The sequence below is a fragment of the Phyllostomus discolor genome, chromosome 9 (genome assembly GCF_004126475.2).
Source record: "Phyllostomus discolor isolate MPI-MPIP mPhyDis1 chromosome 9, mPhyDis1.pri.v3, whole genome shotgun sequence".
Taxonomy (NCBI): Eukaryota; Metazoa; Chordata; class Mammalia; order Chiroptera; family Phyllostomidae; genus Phyllostomus; species Phyllostomus discolor.
In genome coordinates this window covers 55,234,450-55,255,788 of record NC_040911.2, presented here as the reverse complement: position 1 = coordinate 55,255,788, position 21,339 = coordinate 55,234,450, and the positions used below count along the sequence as shown (strand labels likewise).

Genomic DNA, 21,339 nt, shown 5'->3' with positions numbered 1-21,339 from the left:
TGAATAAGAAAGCATTACCCACACATATGCTCCCTACGAGAGGCCCACCTCAGAACAAAAGACCTACACAGACTGAAAATGAAGGGCCAGAAACAAATATTCCAAGATAATGGACAGGAAAAAAAGGCAGGGGTAACATACTCATATCAGACAAAATAGACTTCAAAAAAACAGCCATACAAAGAGACCCAGAAGGTTACTTCATAATACTCAAGGGAAGAATCCATCAAGAAAACATAAACATTGTAAATATATATGCACCCAACATAGCACCCAAAGAGAAAATCTTGGAGGACATCAAGAAAGACATTGACAGCAACACAATTGTAGTAGGAGATTTTAACACCTTACTGTCAAAAATGGATAGGTCTTGAAAACAAAATATCAACAAAGATATTGCAGGATTGAACAATGCCTTACATTATGTGGACTTAACTGATATATATAGGGCCTTTCATTCCAAAGAAGCAAAATACACATTCTTTTCAAATGCACATAAAACATTTTCAAAGATAGACCACATGATAGGACACAAAGGAAACCTAAATAAATTTAAGAAAATTGAAATCATACCAAGCATTTTCTCCAACCACAAGGGACTGAAACTAGAAACCAACATGAAGGAAAAAACCCAAAACACTCAAACTCTTGGAGATAGAATAGCGTGCTATTAAACAATGAATGGGTCAAGAATGAGATTACAGAAGAAATCAAAATGTTTCTGGAAACAAACGAAAATGAATTCACAAAAACCCAAAACTTATGGGACACAGCAAAGGCAGTCCTGAGAGCCAAGTTCATAGCAAAAGAGGCCTACCTAAAAAAGATAGAAACATTTCAATAAATAAAAAGCCTAATCTTACATCTACAAGAACTTGAGGAACAATAAAAAAGACAGTCAAGAACAGTTTGAAGGAAGGAAACAACCAGGATCTGAGCAGAATTAAACAGCATAGAGACTAAAATCACAATTCTAAGGATCAATGAATCCAGGAGTTGGTTCCTTGAAAAGATAAAATTGACAAGCTTTTACGCATGCTCATCACGAAAAAAAGAGAGAAGACCCAAATAAACACAATCAGGAATGAAAGAGGAGAGATTACAAGTGATACCACAGAAATACAAAGGATTGTAAGAAAATACTATAAAGAACCATATGCCAAAAATTTGAAAACCCAGGTGAAATGGACAAATTTCTAGAAAAGTATAATTTTCCAAAACTGAATGAAGAAGAAGTAGAAAGCCTGAACAGACCAATAACAGCTGATGAAATCAAAGAAGTAATAAAAAAAAACGCCTGGCTCACAAAAGCCCTGGACCAGATTTTTCACAGGAGAATTTCACAAAGCATTTAAGGAAGAGTTAAGCCCTATCCTTCACAGATTATTCCAAAATATTCAAGAGGATGGAATGCTCCCAAACTTTTTTTATGAAGTCATCATTAGCCTAATCCCAAAGCCAGATAAAGACACAAGAAAGAAAGAAAACTTCAGGCCAATATCCCTGATGAACAGAGATTCTACTGAAATCCTCAACAATATTGACAAACCACATCCAGCACTATGTTTAAAAGATCATACACCATGACCAAGTAGTATTCATCCCAGGGATGCAAGGATGGTACAATATTCACAAATCACTAAATGTAATACATCACATAAACAAAAGCAAAGACAAAAAACATGATCATATCAACATATGTGGAAAAAGCATTTGATAAGGTACAGCATCCATTTATGATAAAAACACACAGCAAAGTGAGAATACAGGGAGCATTCCTCAACATAATAAAGACCATACATGAGAGACCTACAGCCAACAACATACTCAACGGACAAAAACTTAGAGCTTTCCCACTATGATCAGTAACAAGACAAGGATGCCCACATTCACCACTCCTATTCAGCAAAGGATTGGAAGTCCTAGCCACACAATCAGACAAGAAAAAATAAAATAAAATGCATCTAAATTGGAAAGGAGGAAGGAAAACTGTCATTGTCTGCAGATAACATGATAGTGTACATAGAAAATCCTATAGACTCAACAAAAAACTATTCAATCTAATAAGCGAATTTGGAAAAACAGCAGGATACAAAGTCAATATCCAGAAATCAAAGATATTTTTATACACCAACAATGAAATACCAGAAAGAGAAATCAGGAAAAAATCCCACTTGATATGGCAACAAGAAAAATAAAGTACCCATAAATAAATCTAACCAAGGATGTAAAAGACCTGTACTCAGAAAACAAGACAACACTGAAGAAAAAAATTAAGGAAGACATAAACAAATGGAAGCATATACCATCCTCATGGATTGGAAGAACTAACATCATCAAAATGTCCACACTACCCAAGCAATTTATAGATTCAATGCAATCCCTATTAAACCATGAATGACATATTTCACAGATATAGAACAAACATTTCAGAAGTTTATACAGGATCGTAAGTGACCCCAAATAGCTGCAGCAATTTTCAGAAAGAAGAAAAAAGTAAGAAGCATCACAATACCTGATATCAAACTCTCTTACAAGGCCACTGTAATCAAAACAGCCTGGTACTGGCATGAGAACAAGCACATAGATCAATTGAAGAGAACAGAGAGCCCAGAAATAAACACAAGTGTCTAAGGTCAATTAATATTCAACAAAGTGGGCAGCAGCATCAAATGGAGTAAAAATAGCCGCTTCAATAAATGGTGTTGGGACATCTGGACAGCTACATGCAAAAAAGTGAAACTCAATCACCAACTTACACCATACAAAAAATAAATTCAAGGTGAATAAAGACTTAAATATAAGCCGTGATACCATAAAAGTCCTAAAGGAGAACATAGACAGGAAAATCTCAGATATTCCATGCAGCAATGTTTTCACTGATATGTCCCCTAGAGCAAGGGACATAAAAGAAAGAATAACAAATGAGACCTCATCAAATTAAGAAGCTTCTGCATGGCTAAAGAAAACAGCATTAAATAAAAAGAAAACCAACCATTGGGAAAACATATTTGCCAATGACTTCCTGGACAAGGGTTTGATCTCCAAAATATATAAAGAGCTCACACAACTCCACTCCAGGAAGACAAAAATCCCAATTAAAAAATGGGCAAAAAACTTGAACAGACATTTCTCCAAAGAGGACCTACAGAGGGTCCAGAGGCATATGAAAAGATGCTCAGCTTCACTAGCCATCGAGAGATACAAATTAAAACCACAATGAGATACCACTTCATACTGGTCAGAAAGGCCATTAGAAGCAAATTAAAAAGCAACAAATGCTGAAAGGATGTAGAGGAAGGGAACCCTAGTGCACTGTTTAGTGGGATTGCAAACTGGTGCAGCACTATGGAAAACAGTATGGAATCTCCTCAAAAAACTAAACATGGAACTGCCTTTTGACCCAGCAATTCTACTGTTGGGATTATATTCTAAGAACCCTGAAACACCAATCCAAGAGAATCTATGCACCCCAATGTTCACAGCAGCACAATTTACAATAGCCAAGTGCTGGAATTACCTAAGTGCCTATCAGTAAATGAATGGATCAAAAAACTATGGTACAGTTACACAATGGAATACTATGCAGCATAGAGAAAGAAGGAGCTCCTGCCCTTTGCACAACATGGATTGAACTGGGGAGCATTATGTTAAGTGAATAAGCCTGGTGGTGAGGGACAAATGCCATAGGATCTCACCTCTACTGGAACATAATCAACAAAAGAAAAAGGCAAGCAAAATATAACCGAGAACCTGAAATTAAGAACAATCTGACAGTAACCAGAGGGGAAGTGAGAGGCATCAATGGAGGGAATTGTTTTCAGGAACTACTATAAAAGATACATGGACAAAACCAAGGAGGGTGATGGAAGCAAGGGAGGGAGAAAATTTTGGCTGGGGTGGAGTGTATCAATAGGAAGAACATACAGACAACCGTCAACAACAATAAAATAATTTTTAAAAATAAAAATAAAAGTTATTGACATCTGGCAGACACATTTATTTCTGTATTGTCACTGGCTACTTTCACATTAGAAAAGGAGAGTTGAACAGCTGCAACAGAGACTGTGTGGCCCATAAAGCCTAAAATATTTACCACCAACCCTTTACAGAAAAGTCTGCTGAGCCTTAGTGTATCTGTAACATCAGCTGATTGTTGAGACAGGGAGGAGCTGTTTACAGATAAAATTCCCCTGTTCCAATTTTCAGTGTTCCTCTCCTTTCCAATCAGTGGCTCAGCCTTGATGTTATGGCTGTTAACTCAATTTACGTTGTTATTCCAAAACCCCTTGATCAAATTTAAAGTTGTACTTGTGGCTGAATCAGCCATGTAGCTACAAAGGAACAGAGGCTGTTTTAGGGACATTGTAGAAGTTCCCTAACTGTTTGTGTCTTAAGCTGAGATTTTAAAGGTCTGAGCTCGTTAGTTTCTTTCTGTAAACCTTCATGCATAGTCAGAAGTAGCCAGTTAATTGCAGAAATCTCGTAGCTATCACTCCCCATATGGCTAGTCCCAACAGCTGTTTAGTCTCCCAAAACAGTGTCTTCAGTTGGGACCTTATCCCAGAAAACTAGATTTATTACCTGAAGGTGACTGGACCTATATGTGTACCTACAGATTGCTTTTTCCCCTCTGATAAAATGTAAGTTCCATGAGAACAAAAACTCTGTCATTTCTACCCTAAAATAATACCAGATATAGTTGGTACTAAATAAGTGCAGAACCCACACCAAGCTGGCTTACAGAGGGAATGGGGATATATGGGCTGACATAACTGGGACCAATCTAAAATAACTCTTTCTTCTTATGTAGCTCTAGATTGGGTACCTGTTACTAGCCACAAAATGTATCTGATTGATAATGTTCCAAAGTGGTTGACTTGGACCAGAATCTGGAAGCTGAAATTCCAGAATATCTGAATCAGCCTATGTGCCAGTCTTCCCAGATCATGTATAAAAAGAGGGGAGATGCCTGGATCCCCAACACCCAAAGCTGTTGGGGTTTCTGTGCAGCCTAGGGACTTTAGGCAGGGATTGGCTGTTAGCTACCTAGGAGCAAGTTTCCAGGGACCAGACCATAGTGGAAAAGAAAGAGCACAGCACAGAAAAGAGGAAGAAAGAGCAGAGCCTGCCTAGGTTCTTGAACAAACAAAAGACCTCAGAACACAGGACACAAAAAGCATAATAGTTAGAGGGCCACCTGCTGGGCAAAACCCCAGAACACAGGATACCCAGCCCAGCAGGTGCCCATCTAACCATTGTGGCTTCTGAGTCTCCTAGGAGCATGGAGACCAGAATTTCATACCAACCCCCTTTGTTGTTAGATGAGAAACAATGGGCTCAGAGAAGAGAGATGATTTCAAAGCCACATAGCAAGCTACTATCAAACCTGTGGCTATAGCCTGAGTCCCTATCCAACACATTTCCCCCACCCCACACTCAGCCCAGTTTCCCAACTACTGTTCCTCTAAGGTGAGTTGAGAATCTCCCTTCCTTTCTCTGCAAATACTCCAACTCCCATCCTATGATACCTGGATTTAAAGGGCTCACTTTTCTACTTTTACACTGCAGATCTAAATGCCCACTACAAAACCTCCATGCCACCCAGGACCTGCCTGGGGTACAAGTGCACACTGCCACACTTCACTTGGCAGCTTCTTTCTACTTACCCCAGGCTGGGTACCCAGGACCCAGCACAAAGTCTTTGATACTAGAGGACACAGATTACAAACTCAGATACAACACAGTCAAGGACACTGTGTCAACAAGCTTTAGCTGCACAATAAAACTGAGCCAGAATTTACCAGATTAAAACAACAACTATTTATTTAGCTCATGATTTTGTGGGTCAGTGAGTTGAACTGGGCTCAGCTGATGGTTTATGTGTGGACTGGGCCCACCTAGTGTTAGCTGGCCTCACTATTTGTCCACAGTAACAGCACGTTGACCAAGAACCACCTGATGAAGGATGACCTCCTCTGTCACAGTCTTTCTCTGTTCTATGTGTCTTCCATCATCCAGCAGTTTAGCTGGGCTTTTTCATCAGGCAGCAGAGCAGTTCCAAGAGCCACAGTGGAAATGTGCAGAGCCTCTTGAGATCTAGGCTGGGAACCAGAATACTGTAATTTCTGCTACATTTTAGTGGCCAAAGCAAGTGTCAGGCCAGCCCAGAGTGGGGGAGGGGCTGTATCAAATCACAGAGGTGCAAGAGTATAGGGTTTAGGAAAGAAAAAAAATTATGAATATTTTTTGTAAATAATCACCACAAATTTTAAATATTTGGTGAATATCAAGGATATGACATCTACAAAGTATTTACATCAGAACTTGAAAAACAAACAAAATATGACTGAGGACCAGATCTTGCTTAGTGCTACAAGCTTGAGCCCTCTATAAGACACAGCTAATGGGTGTTTTTGAGGGGGAAAAAATGAATAAAAGTGTTTCCCAGCTAAAAGATGCTTGGAAACTTCTGGTACCAGCAACTTGGCAAACTGCAGAACCTGAACATCCTCTGCTACAAGCGTACAGAAATAGTAAATAAAAATAAAACAAATAGATTTTTAAAGCCAAGAGAAACTGATAGAAAATGAGGGACCAGGAGAGAAAGCCAAGATCTGGAAACCAAAAGAAGTTGAAAAACAGTGCAGCAAACAAGGGAGGAAAAGGAGAAGACATGGAAACTATGTAGGTAAGTGGCTCAGGTGTGTGAGGCACTCAGATTCTGATGCTCTTATAGGAGTAAGAGTAAGAGCCTTGGCCTTGGGAAGATGTGGGGCTGAAACTGAGACTCCCTATGGTGAAAGACTGAATATACAAACAGACAATGGCTAGATCACAAAGAGAGATAGAACTCAGACCCACAATCTACAGCATCCAACCCAGGAAACCAACCATCATCTATAGACACCAGCCCAGGTGTCCAGCCTGCTCTCTACAGATCAGACTTGTAGGAAGTCAGACACTACCTATAACAACCAATCCAAGATAACAAACAATAACCCCTGTAATAATTGACTAAATAGCCAGAATTGGTTATTGACAGACAGCTTCCCTAATTTTGACCCTATTTCCAACTTAAGACCCAGAAATAGCCAAATATGCTCCTCCAAACAGTCACATGGTTAGCCTACATCCAGCTCCCCTAGGCCAGGGCACACCTGAAGCTCTCCCTTCTTCCACTACCAAACTTTACCATTCCTCTTCCAGTCTTTGGGTCTCTGCCAAAATACAAATGATGGTAGTTGACTCCTCTGATATAGAAAGCTCTGAATAAATAAATAAATAGCCCTTACTTTCTCTGATTTGGTTGGTCTTCATTTATTTCCACAGAGGGAAAAAAAAACCTCCATAAAATCTGGACTATTTCCAAATATCTATCTCAAGATATGTAACCAAAATAACTCTCTTCCAGCAGTGTAAGGGTATTTACATTACAAACAACTATTAACATATCTATTCTCATCAGGCTAAAGGAAAAACCATAAGATTATATGAATTCATGTAGAATAAGCACTTAATATGATTTCACATTTATTCATAAGAAAAACTCAACAAAATAATAAACTCCTATGATACAAAGCGTGTATGAAAACCTCACTACAAATTCATAATTAAAATAGAAACATCCAGTAAGAGTCAGGAACATGGCAAGGATACTCACTATCACTGTAACCAAAAAATGCAGGCTCAGCTGCCTCCTGTAATGAAAGCCAAACTTGTGAGACAGGTGCTGGTACAAAAGATAAGAGGTTTATTCAAGTGCTGCACGTAGAAGAATGGTGGTGTCCTATGTCAAAGGCCATCTACCCTTCCTGCTCAAACCTGTAGTTCTTATAGGGATATGGAGGGGAGGGCTTTTTTTTTCCTATCAAATATCTTGCTAGCTTTTGTTGTGCGCAGACCCTATCCATTTATTTTTCTAACTTTTGACATGCTCGGTGTAAGAACTTTCCCCTGTGTCATCTTGGTCAATGGGGAAGGCTCTCTGACTGTCTATGGTAGATGGGGGAAACTGCAGGAGCCACCATCAGGAAGCCTAGAGATGCAGCAGCTCTTGGCCCACCTCCTGACACTGGACATTGTGCTGGTATTCCAAGGTGAGCCAACTCGAGTCTGAAGGGCACCCCTGAGTCCCAGAACATCTGGATCCTCAGCCCAGCCCCTGCATGGGCCAGTCCTCTGAAGTGGCCAGCCAGGCCCATGTTCTGACAGTTGCCTATGGTAACAATTCTCCCCTTTAAGACTCTGGACCCTTGTAATTTTACAAGGGTAAATGAATGGAGGTCTCATCTTCTGTAGCTTCTTCCTGCTGTCAAGGACAGTAGTCTTACCTATCTCCAGGTCCAGAGATTCTCGCTATCTACTAAAAGAAGAAAAAGGTCAAGAATGGAGGGAAGCCTTTACACAAGAAAGAAGGATTGCAGTCTTTGGAAAGTGGATAGGCAGTGTCTACAGGATGGCACTACTGAACAAGTGAATCTGGTAGACTCCTTGATATTTCTTTTTTTCCTTTTTTTTAATGTTACTGTTGTTCAAATACAGTTGTCTGCCTTTTCCCCCACCCTCTCCCCCGACCCCAGCAATCCCCATCTCCCTCCCCTGATTCACCCCACCTTGGTTTTGTCCATGTGTCCTTTATAGTTGTTCCTGGAAGCCCCCTCTCCCCTACATTATTCCCTCCCATCTCCCCTCTGGTTACTGTCAAATTGTTCTTAATTTCAGTGTCTCTGGTTATATTTTGCTTCCTTATTTGTTTTATTGATTAGGTTCCACTTAAAGGTGAGATCACGTGGTATTTGTTTTTCACAGTCTGGTTTATTTCACTTAGCATCACGTTCCCCAGTTCAATCCATGCTGTTGCAAAGGACAGGAACTCCTTCTTTCTTTCTACTGTGTAGTATTACATCATGTAAATGCACCATAGTTTTTTCATCCATTCATTTACTGATGGGCACTTATGGTTGCTTCCAACACTTGACTACTGTAAATTGTGTTCCTGTGAACATTGGGGTTCATAGGTTTTCTTGGATTGGTGTTTCAGTGTTCTTAGGATATAATTCCAGCAGTGGAATTGCTGAGTCAAAAAGCAGTTCCATTTTTAGATTTCTGAGAAAATTCCATACTATTTTCCATAGTGGCTGCACCAGTTTGCAATCCCACTAACAGTGCACTAGGGTTCCCTTTTCTCCACAACCTCACCAGCACTTATTGTTTCTTGCTTTGTTTATGATGGCCATTCTGACCAGTGTGAAGTGGTATCTCATTGTGGTTTTAATTTACCTCTCTCTGATGGCTAGTGATGCTGAGCATCTTTTCATATGTCTCTGGACCCTCTGTATGTCCTCCTTGCAGAAGTGTCTGTTCAAGTCTTCTGCCCTTTTTTTAATTGGGTTTTTCGTCTTCCTGGAGTGGAGTCATGTGAGTTCTTTATATATTTTGGAGATCAAACCCTTGTCCGGGATATCATTGTCAAATATGTTTTCCCATATAGTTGGTTCTCTTTTCATTTTAATGCTGTTTTCTTTAGCCACGCAAAAGCTTTTTAATTTGATGAGATCCCATTTGTTTATTCTTTACTTTATGTCCCTTGCTCTAGGGGATATATCAATGAAAATGTTGCTGCATGGAATATCTTATATTTTCTTGTGTATGTTCTTCTGAAGGATTTTTATGGTGTCATGACTTACATTTAAGTCTTTTATTCACCTTGAATTTGTTTTATTGTATGGTGTAAGTTGGTGATTGAGTTTCACTTTTTTGCATGTAGCTGTCCAGTTCTCCCAACACCATTTGTTAAAGAGGCTATTTTTACTTCATTTTATGCTGCTGATCCCTTTGTTAAATATTAATTGACCATAGAAGCTACTCCTTCATATTTCAAGAGGCAGTATTGCAGGTGAGTTTTCAAAGTGAGTCCTATTGTGTATACAAGCAAGCAAATATTTAGTGATGGGTGTGCCTAGTAGTTCAGGGGGAAATGTAATAAAATCAGAAACTGGAGAGACTAAGGATCCCCATGATCAAATCCTGAGTGAGGCTTTCGGCAGTCACCCAACAGTGAGATAAGTTTTCTGAGCAAACCACTGTCTAGGAAATGTGGACAAAGGCATTATTAGTCCACACATGATCATAAAGTATCAAAGAATAATAACAAAATAATAACATTGTCACTTAGCTTTGGGAAGTACTGTCCCTTTCTGAAAGAGGAATTTTAATCTCAACTCAACAATGGAATGGGGCAGTTTGGCATGCAGAAAAAACTATGCACAAGGTTTTCATCCCCTTGGTGGCATTCTAGAGGTTGAAGGATCACCTGTTTTTGAAATCGTCCAGTCACTCCAGTAGCCAACACTGCAGTGGAACTTTTCTTGGTTAGTTTTGTATTTAGCACTGAGTATGTAGCTCCTGCATCTATGAGGAAGTCAATTAGCTTCTTTCCCACTGCCAGTTGTAGGGGGCTCCTGTGAGGAAATAGTAATAACAATTTGAGAAGTGTCTAGGGAAGCCCCCTGTACTCCACATTCATCATTAGATTTGTCATTACTTTCTAACATTTCTTGGCAAAATGATTCTATCTTTTTTATATTTCCGTTTGAGTTTCAGCACTCCTTTCTCCAATGGCCTTCCTCCTTGCAGTAGTTGCATTGATTTGTGCTTCTCTTCTTTTGGATTCCATTTTTCCTTTTGCTTTCCATACATTGTTTCTAAGAAAACAGTGGCCTGCTTCAATCTCCTTGCTTCCTGGACATGAAAAACATTAAAGGCTATGTCCGCCAGCTGGGAGGAACTCATTCCTAGTGCCCCATCTAAATATTGAAGCTTCCTTCTGATATTTGGGGCACTTTGCCCAATAAAATTCATGTTTACCATTCAGACATTTCTGGTGCCTGTGGGTCAGCATCAGTATGCTTTAAATAGGCCTGATAGATGCCTACTGAAAATACAGAAGGATCTTTTATTCTGTTGAATGGGCTGTATCATATTCAAGGTCTTTTGTTTAGGCACCCCTTTTTAAGTTCTTCCAATAGGTACCTTTTACAATGTTCTAGGAAGGCTAGATCCTCATTATTTGAATCCCAGTTGGGCTCTGTCAAGGGAATTGACCTAGATGAGGAGAGGGGGGGTCCTGTTGGGATCTCTTGATGGAGGTAATGAACCTCTTCATTAACCTTATTTATACTAGCTGCCTTTCCTCTGCCATTAGCAGAATGTTAAAGACAGCCTTACATCTGCCCGTTTGGATGGCCAGTGACAAAAAAGAAGGTGATAATAACTACCATTTTCTGAGGATCTTCCCTATATGAGATATTGGAATATTCTAATTCAGTAAATCTGAAGTGGAAATGGAGTATGGGCCCAGTAGCGAGCAGTGGGTTGGCTTTCCTGGTTTATTCTACTTACAGGGTATTGTATCAAAAGGAATTGTCCTGCTCTGGATAGGGATTCACCCTGGCCAAATTGGGTGATTTGCTGAGTCTTTGAGGGAGACACCATTCCTTCATTATACAAGGGTGGAGCTGACACCCTCTGAGCTCTATTTTCTGGGTATCTAGCAGCAGGGGTGGTGGCAAAAGAAATCTTCCTTCTGCTAATTCTGGGTTTCCTGGGCTCAGGGTATTATGAAACGCATCTTGTGGTTTTCCTTTCCTTCTTTTGTCTTACTATTAGGTAGAGATTTTGCAGCCAATTCTCTTCTCTGCATTATTAGGTTATTCCTTTTCTTTACTGAATCCTTATTGTATAAAGACATATATGGGAGGAAGATGGTAGCGAGGCAGGAGGGAGCAGATTCCACTTCTCCCTACACACAAAGAAAACCTAGCTGATCTACAGAGGAACAGAGCAAACAGCCAACAGTACCCCCCAGCATATATAAAACTGGAGAACAAAAATTGTAGCAGACATTGAGAAATCAGATGGTAAGGAGAGTGCTTCAGGATAATAACATCCCAGGGACCAGCTCAGGAACCAGGGCCGCTGCAGCCCCAGGCCTGGCACCCACTGGGTCTGCCACAGGGTTCTTGGGAGAGAGCTAGGTCAACAGCTTCCTCCCCGACCAAACAAGGTTGGAGCAGCACCAGGAGAGATCTGGTTGCTTGAAGTCACAGAGAGGGGAATAAGGACTAAGTGGCAAACACACAGGGGCTGTGGGCACCAACAGAGTCTGTGGACACCAGCTGGGGACAGTAGAGAGTCAGGTTGTCATGGACAATGAACCTGATATTCCTCAGTCTGGCTGGAGAATTGGGACTGTGGGAGAGGCCAGGTTGCTGTACCAAGCAGCAGGCCTGAGTAGGAGGAATTTCTTGAAAAGAAAAAGTGAAAAAAGAGACAGTGTTTGGGGGAATTTCTCCAGTAGCAATTGCTCTGGCCTCCTCCCCACCCAGCTGGGCAGCACCCCCAAGGTGGCACAGGAAGCCCTGCGGACACCCATAACACTGGGAAGGGTGTGCGCCCAGTGGGACCAGAGGCGGCCTGGAAATTCACACATGCCTGCAACCCAGGGAGAGTGTGCACTGCAGAAGGCCCCAGCCCACAGTGGTAATCCCGGGTAGAGTTCACTCTGAGGAAAACTGGATCCCACACCCAAGGCCCCTTGGGAAAGACACCAGGCTAGCTCTGGGGAGAGTGCAGAGCTAGCCATCGGCATAGTGCTGATACCTATGGGAGAGGAGACACTCAGCCCTAAGCCTGCTGCAGTCAACAAGACCAGAAAAACTGGTGAGGCCAGTTTAAAACAAGAAAGATGCATTTTTAAAGCAATTTTCTATTTTTTAATTTTTTATCTCTCATTTCTTTTTCCTCTCTTTCCTCTTCTTCCATTTCATTCCTCTTCCTTTCTTTCCAATTTTATCTCCTCTTCCTCCTTTCTTCTGCTTCTTTTTTTAATACCCACACCTAAGACAAAAAGAAACCTGGAATTGTGAAAAGACCAGAGTTGGATGCAAAGAGGGGGCATTCCAACATCTGAGAAAATGAGACAAATTTCACTTTGATATTACAGAGAACCTGCAAGTTATTGCATATTTCTATTATTATTTTTTTCATTACTCTTACATCTTTTATTTTAATAGTATTTTTGTATTCCTCTTCTTTCTGTTTAGCCTTCTTTGCTTGGCTGGTTACATTGTATCATTTGACAGGTTTCCCCTGTTCTCTCTTTCATAATGCATTGCTAATATACTGTCCTTCGCTTCACTTGTGTTCCATTAGCACACTACTCAAGGTCCTACACTCCCTATACTTGTTATCCAGACCAAATCGATTCTGTCACATGATTGTTGCTCTAACATTATTGTAAATAATAGCTGTTCCATACAACTGTAAATACTACAAAACACCACTCCCAGACATTAGCCAACTCCATGGTTTCCTAAACTCTATTATTGTAGTGGTTAACTCTATTCTCTCACACACTACACCTATTTACTATTCTTTATTCTCCCCTTACATCCCACAAACTCACTGCCTTCTAGATACAACTCACAACACTTCCCTCCCCCAAAAGAGTCTGATCTTCTTTCCATCCTTTCTAAAAAGTGGCTAGTTGGGTGGAACATCAAGGTTAACACTATACTTAGCCAAAGGATCTCCTATCCCTTCTCTACCAGTGGCTACTGTAAATATCATAGGATACCCTCTTGCTATTTTAAAACCATTTTGCCTTCCACTTCCAACTGATCACAAAAAAAGAGTATGTGGGAGCTGTGAAAACCAGGATACCCAATGGAAGAGGAAACATACCAACAAAGGAACCACCAACAAATAAAGAGAGAAGAAGGTGAAGGAGGGAATGGAAGCCACAGTAACCTCAATCCAGGACCTGTGTGGAAATACAACTAAATAGTGGAGAAATTACCCAGAAAAAAAATACTAACAAGAGCAAGAGAGGATCCTCAAAACCTTGTACACATGGAAGAACCAGCTTCAACACAACCTACCCTCACCAGCATAACAAAGTACAGGATGCAGTGGACACAGTGACCCTCACTCAACCAGCTGGTGGGAAGGATCAACAAAGGAAAGACCCAACAACAATCAAAACCCAAAGACAAGCACAGCGCCAACTTAAATGACAGCCCAAGACCAGTGAGATCAGGACACCAAGGAGACTGCACAACTGAATCTCACAGGTATTCTACCACAGAAGTTGACATCATAAACCCAGGGAGCCAGAAGAGATCAATTTAAGAAGCTGAGGCTAACAAGAAGAGTCTCACAAACAATGGGAAGGCAAAGAAACAATCCCAAATGAAAGGAAAGGAGGAAGCCTCAGAAAGAATGCTACATGAAACGGAGGCAACTCAACTATCAGATATTGAGTTGAAAGCAATGGTTATCAGGAAGCTCAATTAACTCACAGTGTATTACAACAAACTACAGGAAACTACAATGAACTCACTGCAAACTCCAGCAACATGAAAAGGGAAATAGAAACTATCAATAAAGGCCAAGAGAAAATGAAGAACACAATTTCTGAATTGAAGAACACAATAGAAGGAATCAAAAGCAGTCTCAATGAAGCACAAGATCAGATCAGTGAGTTGGAAGACAAAGTAGAAAAAACATCCAGAAAAAGGAAGAAAAGGAAAAGAGGCTCAGAAAGAATGAAGAAGGATTAGGAGAATTGCAAGACAATATGAAATATAATAATATCCACATAACAGAGATATCAGAAGGAGAAGAAGAAGAAACAATGGCTAGAAAACATGTTTGTAAAAGTAATGATGGAAAACTTTCCTAATCATGGGAGAAAAAGTCACACAAATCCAGGAAACACAGAAAATCCCAATCAAGAGGGATCCAAAGAGGCCTACTTCAAAACACATCATAATTAAAATGGTAAAGTTCCAAGACAAAGAGAAATATTAAAGGCAGCATGGGAAAAACAAGAAGTAAGATACAAGGGAGCCCTGATAAGGTTAGCAGCTGACTTCTCAATGGAAACGCTCCAAGCCAGAAGAGAATGGCAAGAAATATTCCAAGAAATGAGAACCAAAGTTCTTCAACCAAGGTTACTTGACCCAGCAAGGCTCTCAATCAAGATAGAAGGCCAAATAAGGAACTTCCCAGACAAAACAAGCCTCAAAGAATACACCACCATCAAACCATCTCTGCAAGAGATGCTAAAGGGGCTGCTTTAAGGAAAAGAAGGAAAAGAGAGAGAGAGGAACACAGGTATGAAAAATGGCAATGAATAAGCACCTATCAATAATAACCTTAAATATAAATGAATTAAATGCTCCAATCAAAAGACATAGAATAGCTGAATGGATAAGAAAGCATGACCCACACATATCCTGCCTACCAGAGACCCACCTCAGGACAAAAGACCTACACAGACTGAAAGTGAAGGGCTGGAAACAAATTATCCAAGCAAACACAAAGGGGGGAAAAAAGGGTGAGGTAAGAATACCAATATCAGACAAAATAGACTTCCAAAAAGGGCCATAAAGAGAGACCCAGAAGATCACTTCATAATACTCAAGGGAAGAGTCCACCAAGAAGACATAAATATTGTAAATATATATGCACCCAGCATAAGAGCAACCAAATACATAAAGAAAAGCTTAGAGGACTTTAATAAAGATATTGATAGCAACACAATTAAGTAGGGGATTTTAACACCCCACTGTCAAAAATGGATAGATCTTCCAAAATATCAACAAAGATATTGTGGCATTGAACAATGCCCTAGATGAAATGGACTTAACTAACATATATAGAACCCTTCACCCCAAAGAAGCTAAATACACATTCTTTTCAAATGCACATGGAATATTTTCAAAGATAGACTACATAATAGGACACAAAACAAGCCTCAACAAATTCAAGACAATTAAAATCATACCAAACATTTTCTCCACCACAAGGGACTGAAACTAGAAACAAACCCAAGGGAGAAAAAAAAAAAAAAAACAACACTCAAAATCATGGAGATTGAATAATATGGTATTAAACAATTAATGGCTCAAGAATGAAATTAAGGAAGAAATCAAAAAGTTTCTAGAAACAAATGACAAGAAACTCACAACAACCCAAAACTTATGGGACAGAGTGAAGGAAGTCCTGACAGGGAAGTTTATACCAATAGAAGCCTACCTTAAAAAGATAGAAACATTCCAAACAAACAACCTAACTCTGTGCCTACAAGAACTGGAGGAAAAACAACAAAGACAGCCCAGAGCAAGTAGAAGGAAAGAAATAACCAAGATAAGAGCACAATTAAACAGCGTAGAGACTAAAAACAAAATTCTATGGATCAATGAATCTGGGAGATGGTTCTCTGAAAAGATAAACAACATCAACAACCCTTTAAGCAGGTTTATCAAGAAAGAAAGAGAGAGGACCCAAATAAGCACAATCAGAAATGAAAGAGGAGAAATTACATCTGATACCACAGAAATACAAGGGATTGTAAGAAAATGCTATGAAGAACTGTATACCAAGAAATTGGAAACCTAAGTGAAATGGACAAATTTCTATAAAAATAAAATCTTCCAAAACTCAATGAAGAAGAAGCAGGAAGCCTGAACAGAACCAATAACAGCACATGGAATTGAAGCAGTAATAAAAAAAACTCCCAAATACACAAAAGCCCTGGACCAGATGGTTTCACAGGAGATTCTACAAAGCATTTTAAAAATACCTAACCCTTATCTATGACAGATTATTCCAAAAAATCCAAAATGATCGAAGACTCCCAAACTCTTTTATGAAGCCAGATCATCCTAATTCCAAAACCAGATAAACACAACAAAGAAAGAAAACTTCAGGCCAATATTGCTGATGAACATGGACACTAAAATCCTCAACAAATATTGACACACCACAACCAACAATACATTAAAAAGATCATACACACCATGACCAAGTAGTATTCATCCCAGAGATGCAAGGATGGGTTCAATATTCGCAAATCAGTAAATGTAATACATCACATAAACAAAAGCAAAGACAAAAACCACATGATCATATCAACAGATGGGGAAAAAAGCATTTGATAACGTACGGCACCCATTTATGATAAAAACACTCAGCAAAGTGGGAATACAGGGAGCATTCCTCAACATAATAAAAGCCATATACGAGAGACCTACAAGCCAACAACATACTCAATGGGCAAAAACTAAAGTCTTTCCACTAAGATCAGGAACAAGACAAGGCTGTCCACTTTCAACACTTCTATTCAATATAGTATGCGAAGTTTTAGGCCACAGCAATCAAACAAGAAAGGAAATAAAAGGCATCAAAATTGGAAAGGAGGAAGAAAAATTGTCCATTGTTTGCAGAAGACATGATAGTGTAACCTAGAATATCCTATATACTCCACCAAAAAGCTGCTCAACCTAATAAATGAATTTGGCAAAACAGCAGGATGCAAAGTCAATATCCAGAATCAAAGGCATTTTTGTATACCAACAATGAAAGTGCAGAAGCAGAAATCAATAGAAAAATCCCATTTGAAATAGCAAAAAAGAAAAATAAAGTACTTAGGAATAAACCTAACCAAGGAGGTAAAAGACCTGTATTCAGAAAAACTACACAACACTGAAGAAAGAAATCAAGGAAAACACAAACAAATGGAACATATACTATGTTCATGGATTAGAAGAATTAACATCATCAAAATGTCCATACTACCCAAAGCAATTTACAGATTCAATTTAATCCCTATTAAAGTACCAGTGGCATATTTCACAGGCATAGAACAAACACTTCAAAAATTTATATAGAGGGTTTCCCAGCCAAGATGAAGGTGCAGGTAGACACACTGTACCTCCTCGCACAACCAAAATAAGGACAACAATTTAGACAACAAATAACAACCAGAACTGATAGAAAATTGAACTTTATGGATGTCTGACAACCAAGGAGTTAAAATAGACACATTTGTCTAGACCAGTAGGAGGAGCAGAGTCCGGACACCAGGCAGAGAGGGGTTGCGGCAAAAGAAAGTGGTGGCACCAGGAGCACAAGGCTTCAGCTGGTAAACACCAGGCAAGGAGTGGCAATGGGCAGACCCAGCAAGGCAGTGATTGGGAAGCGGGACACGGTGGGCAAGGCTGCTGGCTGACTGGGCAGTCCCACATTCATGTGCAGATAAACCAGGCGAAACAGGGGAGCAAGACAGACCACAGAGTCCAAGGTCCCAGTGCCAGGAAATAAAACTTCAAAACATGGATTGAAATCACCTGTGGGAGTTGGAGTGCCAGAAGAGACTCCCAGCCTCACAGGAGAGTTTGTTGGAGAGACACATAGGGTCCTAGAATGTACACAAGCCCACCCACATGGAAATCAGTATGAGAAAGGCCCAGCCTGCTTGAGGAAAGTGGCAGAAGGGACTTAAATATGACAGAGTGGAGCAAGCACCATTGTTCCCTCTCAGATCCCAACCCCACATTCAGCATCACAACCCAGCAACTAGATTGCCCAGCCCTGGTGAACTTCTAAGGCTCTGCCCCTCATACATAAGAGGCACAACAAGATGAAAACAAAATGGCCCAAACAGAAGAAAGCCCTAGAGCCCTAGGGCAAATATATCTAAGCAACAAAGAGATAGCCAACCTATCAGGTGCACAGTTCAAAGCACTGGTGATCTGGATGCTCACAGAATTGGTTGAATTTGGTTGCAAATTAGATGAAAAAATGAAGGCTATGGTAAGTGAAATGAAGGAGCCTTCACTAAGTGAAATGAAAGACATTAGCCAAGATTAAAATGATGGAGAGAATCCTAGAAGCAGCAAGAAATAAGGAGACAGTTACCTACAAAGGAGTTCCCATCAGACTGTCAGCTGATTTCTCAAAAGAGACCTTACAGGCAAGAAGGGGCTGGAAAGAAGTATTCCAAGTCATGAAAGGCAAGGACCTACATCCAAGATTGTTCTATCCAGCAAAGCTTTCATTTGGAATGGAAGGGCAGATAAAGTGCTTCTCAGATAAAGTCAAGTTAAAGGAGTTCATCATCACCAAGCCCTTATTATATGAAATGTTGAAGGGATATATCTAAGAAAAAGAAGATAAAAAACATGTATAGTAAAATGACAGCAAACTCATAATTATTAACAACCACGCCTAAAACAAAAACAAAAGTGAACTAAGCAACATACTAGAATAGGAACAGAACCACAGAGGTGAAGATCACATGGAGGGTTAGCAACAGGGGAGTGGAAGGAGGAGAGAGAGGGAAAAGGTACAGAGAATAAGCAGCATAGATGGTAGGTAGAAAATAGACGGGGGTGAAGGCAAGAATAGTATGGGAAATGTAGAAACTGAAGAACTTATGACACATGGACATGAAATAAAGGCAGGAGAATGTGGATGGGGAGGGTGTGCAGGGTGGAGGAGAGTAGAGGGGGAAAATGGGAGAACCGTAACAGCATAATCAATAAAATATATTTTTAAAAAAGAAAAAAATTATATGGAATGACAATGACCCCAAATAGCTGCTGCAATTTTGAGAAAAAAGAACAAAGTAGGAGGAATCATAATACCTCATATCAAACTGTATTACAAGACCAATGTAATCAAAACAGCCTGATACTGGCATAAAAACAGGCACATAGACGAATGGAGCAAAACAGAGAGCCCGGATGTAAATCCAAGTCTCTATGGTCAATTAATATTCCACAGAGGGGGCAGCAACATAAAATGGAGTAAAAATAGCCTCTTCAACAAATGGTGTTGGGAGAACTGGACAGCTACATGCAAAAAAAAAAAAAATGAAACTACAGCACCAACTTACACCATACACAAAAGTAAATTCAAGGTGGATAAAAGATTTAAATATAAGTTGTGACACCATTAAATTCCTAAAGGAGAACATAGGCAGGAAAATCTCAGATATTTCACACAGCAATAGTTTTACTGATTTGTCCCCTAGAGCAAGAGACATAAAGGACAGGATAAACAAATGGGATCTCATCAAAATAAAAAGCTTCTGCACAGCTAAAGAAAACAGTATCAAAATAAAAAGAGAACCAACTGTATGGGAAAACATATTTGCCAATGACACATCAGACAAGGGTTTCATCTCCAAAATATATAAAGAACTCATATGACTCCACTCTAAGAACACAAGCAACCCAAGTAAAAAAATAGGCAAAGGACTTGAACAGACACTTCTCCAAGAAAAACATACAGAGGATCCAGAGACACGTGAAAAGATGTTCAGAATCACTAGCTATCAGGGAGATGAAAATTAAAACCACAAGGAAATATTACTTCACATTAGTCAGAATGGCCATCATACACAAAGCAACACAACAAGTGTTGGAGAGGTTGTGGAGAAAAGGGTACCCTAGTGCATTGTTGGTGGGATTGCAGACTGGTACAACTACTATGGAAAACAATATGGAATTTTCTCAGAAAACTAAAAATGGATCTTCCTTTTGGCCTAGCAATTCCACTGCTAGGATTCTAACCTAAGAACTCTGAAACACCAATCCAAAAGAACATATGCACCCCAATATTCATAGCAGCATAATTTATAATAGCCAGGTGTTGGACACAACTTAGGCACCCATCAATAAATGAATGCATCAAAACACTATGGTACATTTACACAATGGAATTCTATGCAGCAGAAAGAAAGAAGGAGCTCCTACCCTTTGCAACAGCATGGATGGAACTGGAAAGCATTATGCTAAGCAAAATAAGCCAGGTGGTGAAAGACAAATACCATATGATCTCACCTTTAAAAGGAACTTAAACAACAAAACAAAAAAACAAGCAAAATATAACCAAAGACACTGAAATAGAGAACAGGCTGACAGTGACCAGAGGGGAGAGGGGAGGGAATTTCAGGGGAAAAGGGGAAGGATTTACAGGAACCAGTATGAAGGACACATGGACAAAAACTAGGAGTGTTGGAAATGGCAGAGAGGTGGGAAAGGCTGGGGTGGGTGGGCTGAGAAGGGTGTAAAATACAGAAAACTGTACTTGAACAACAATTAAAATTTAAAAAATCATTGCTCAAAAAAATACATAAATGCCTGGACATAATGTATTTCAACCTTGACCATTGGCAAAACAATTTCAATTGTATAATGGTATAGTAATTCAAGAAACAAATTAGGGGCCATTTCTCCTGGTAGTCTAAAGTATAAATAGGCCAATCAGTGTTACAATAGAAAATCAGTTCCTCCTAATCTGCTAAAATTTGGCCCAGTGAGCTTCGTTCAGGAGTCAAAACAGAACCGCTGATGCCACAAAAGTAAAACCCCAAAAGCATAACCATAGAAAGACCCCAGACAAGGTGGGAACACATGAACAGAACTTGAGTCCATAATTCTGTTCATCCAAAGGAGTGATCACAAGCAAGTCCTAGCATCTTAT

General features: G+C 39.8%; 1 long non-coding RNA gene across 1 annotated transcript; it reads right to left on the bottom strand.

Annotated features, from left to right (window-relative positions):
• Positions 1-4,051: 4,051 nt before the first annotated feature.
• Positions 4,052-14,081, bottom strand: LOC118496898. Its single transcript, XR_004899459.1, has 3 exons — positions 14,071-14,081; positions 6,861-6,867; positions 4,052-4,127 (listed from the first exon to the last, which is right to left on the bottom strand). It is a non-coding gene; the product is annotated as an uncharacterized LOC118496898 (long non-coding RNA).
• Between the last annotated feature and the right edge of the window lie 7,258 nt (positions 14,082-21,339).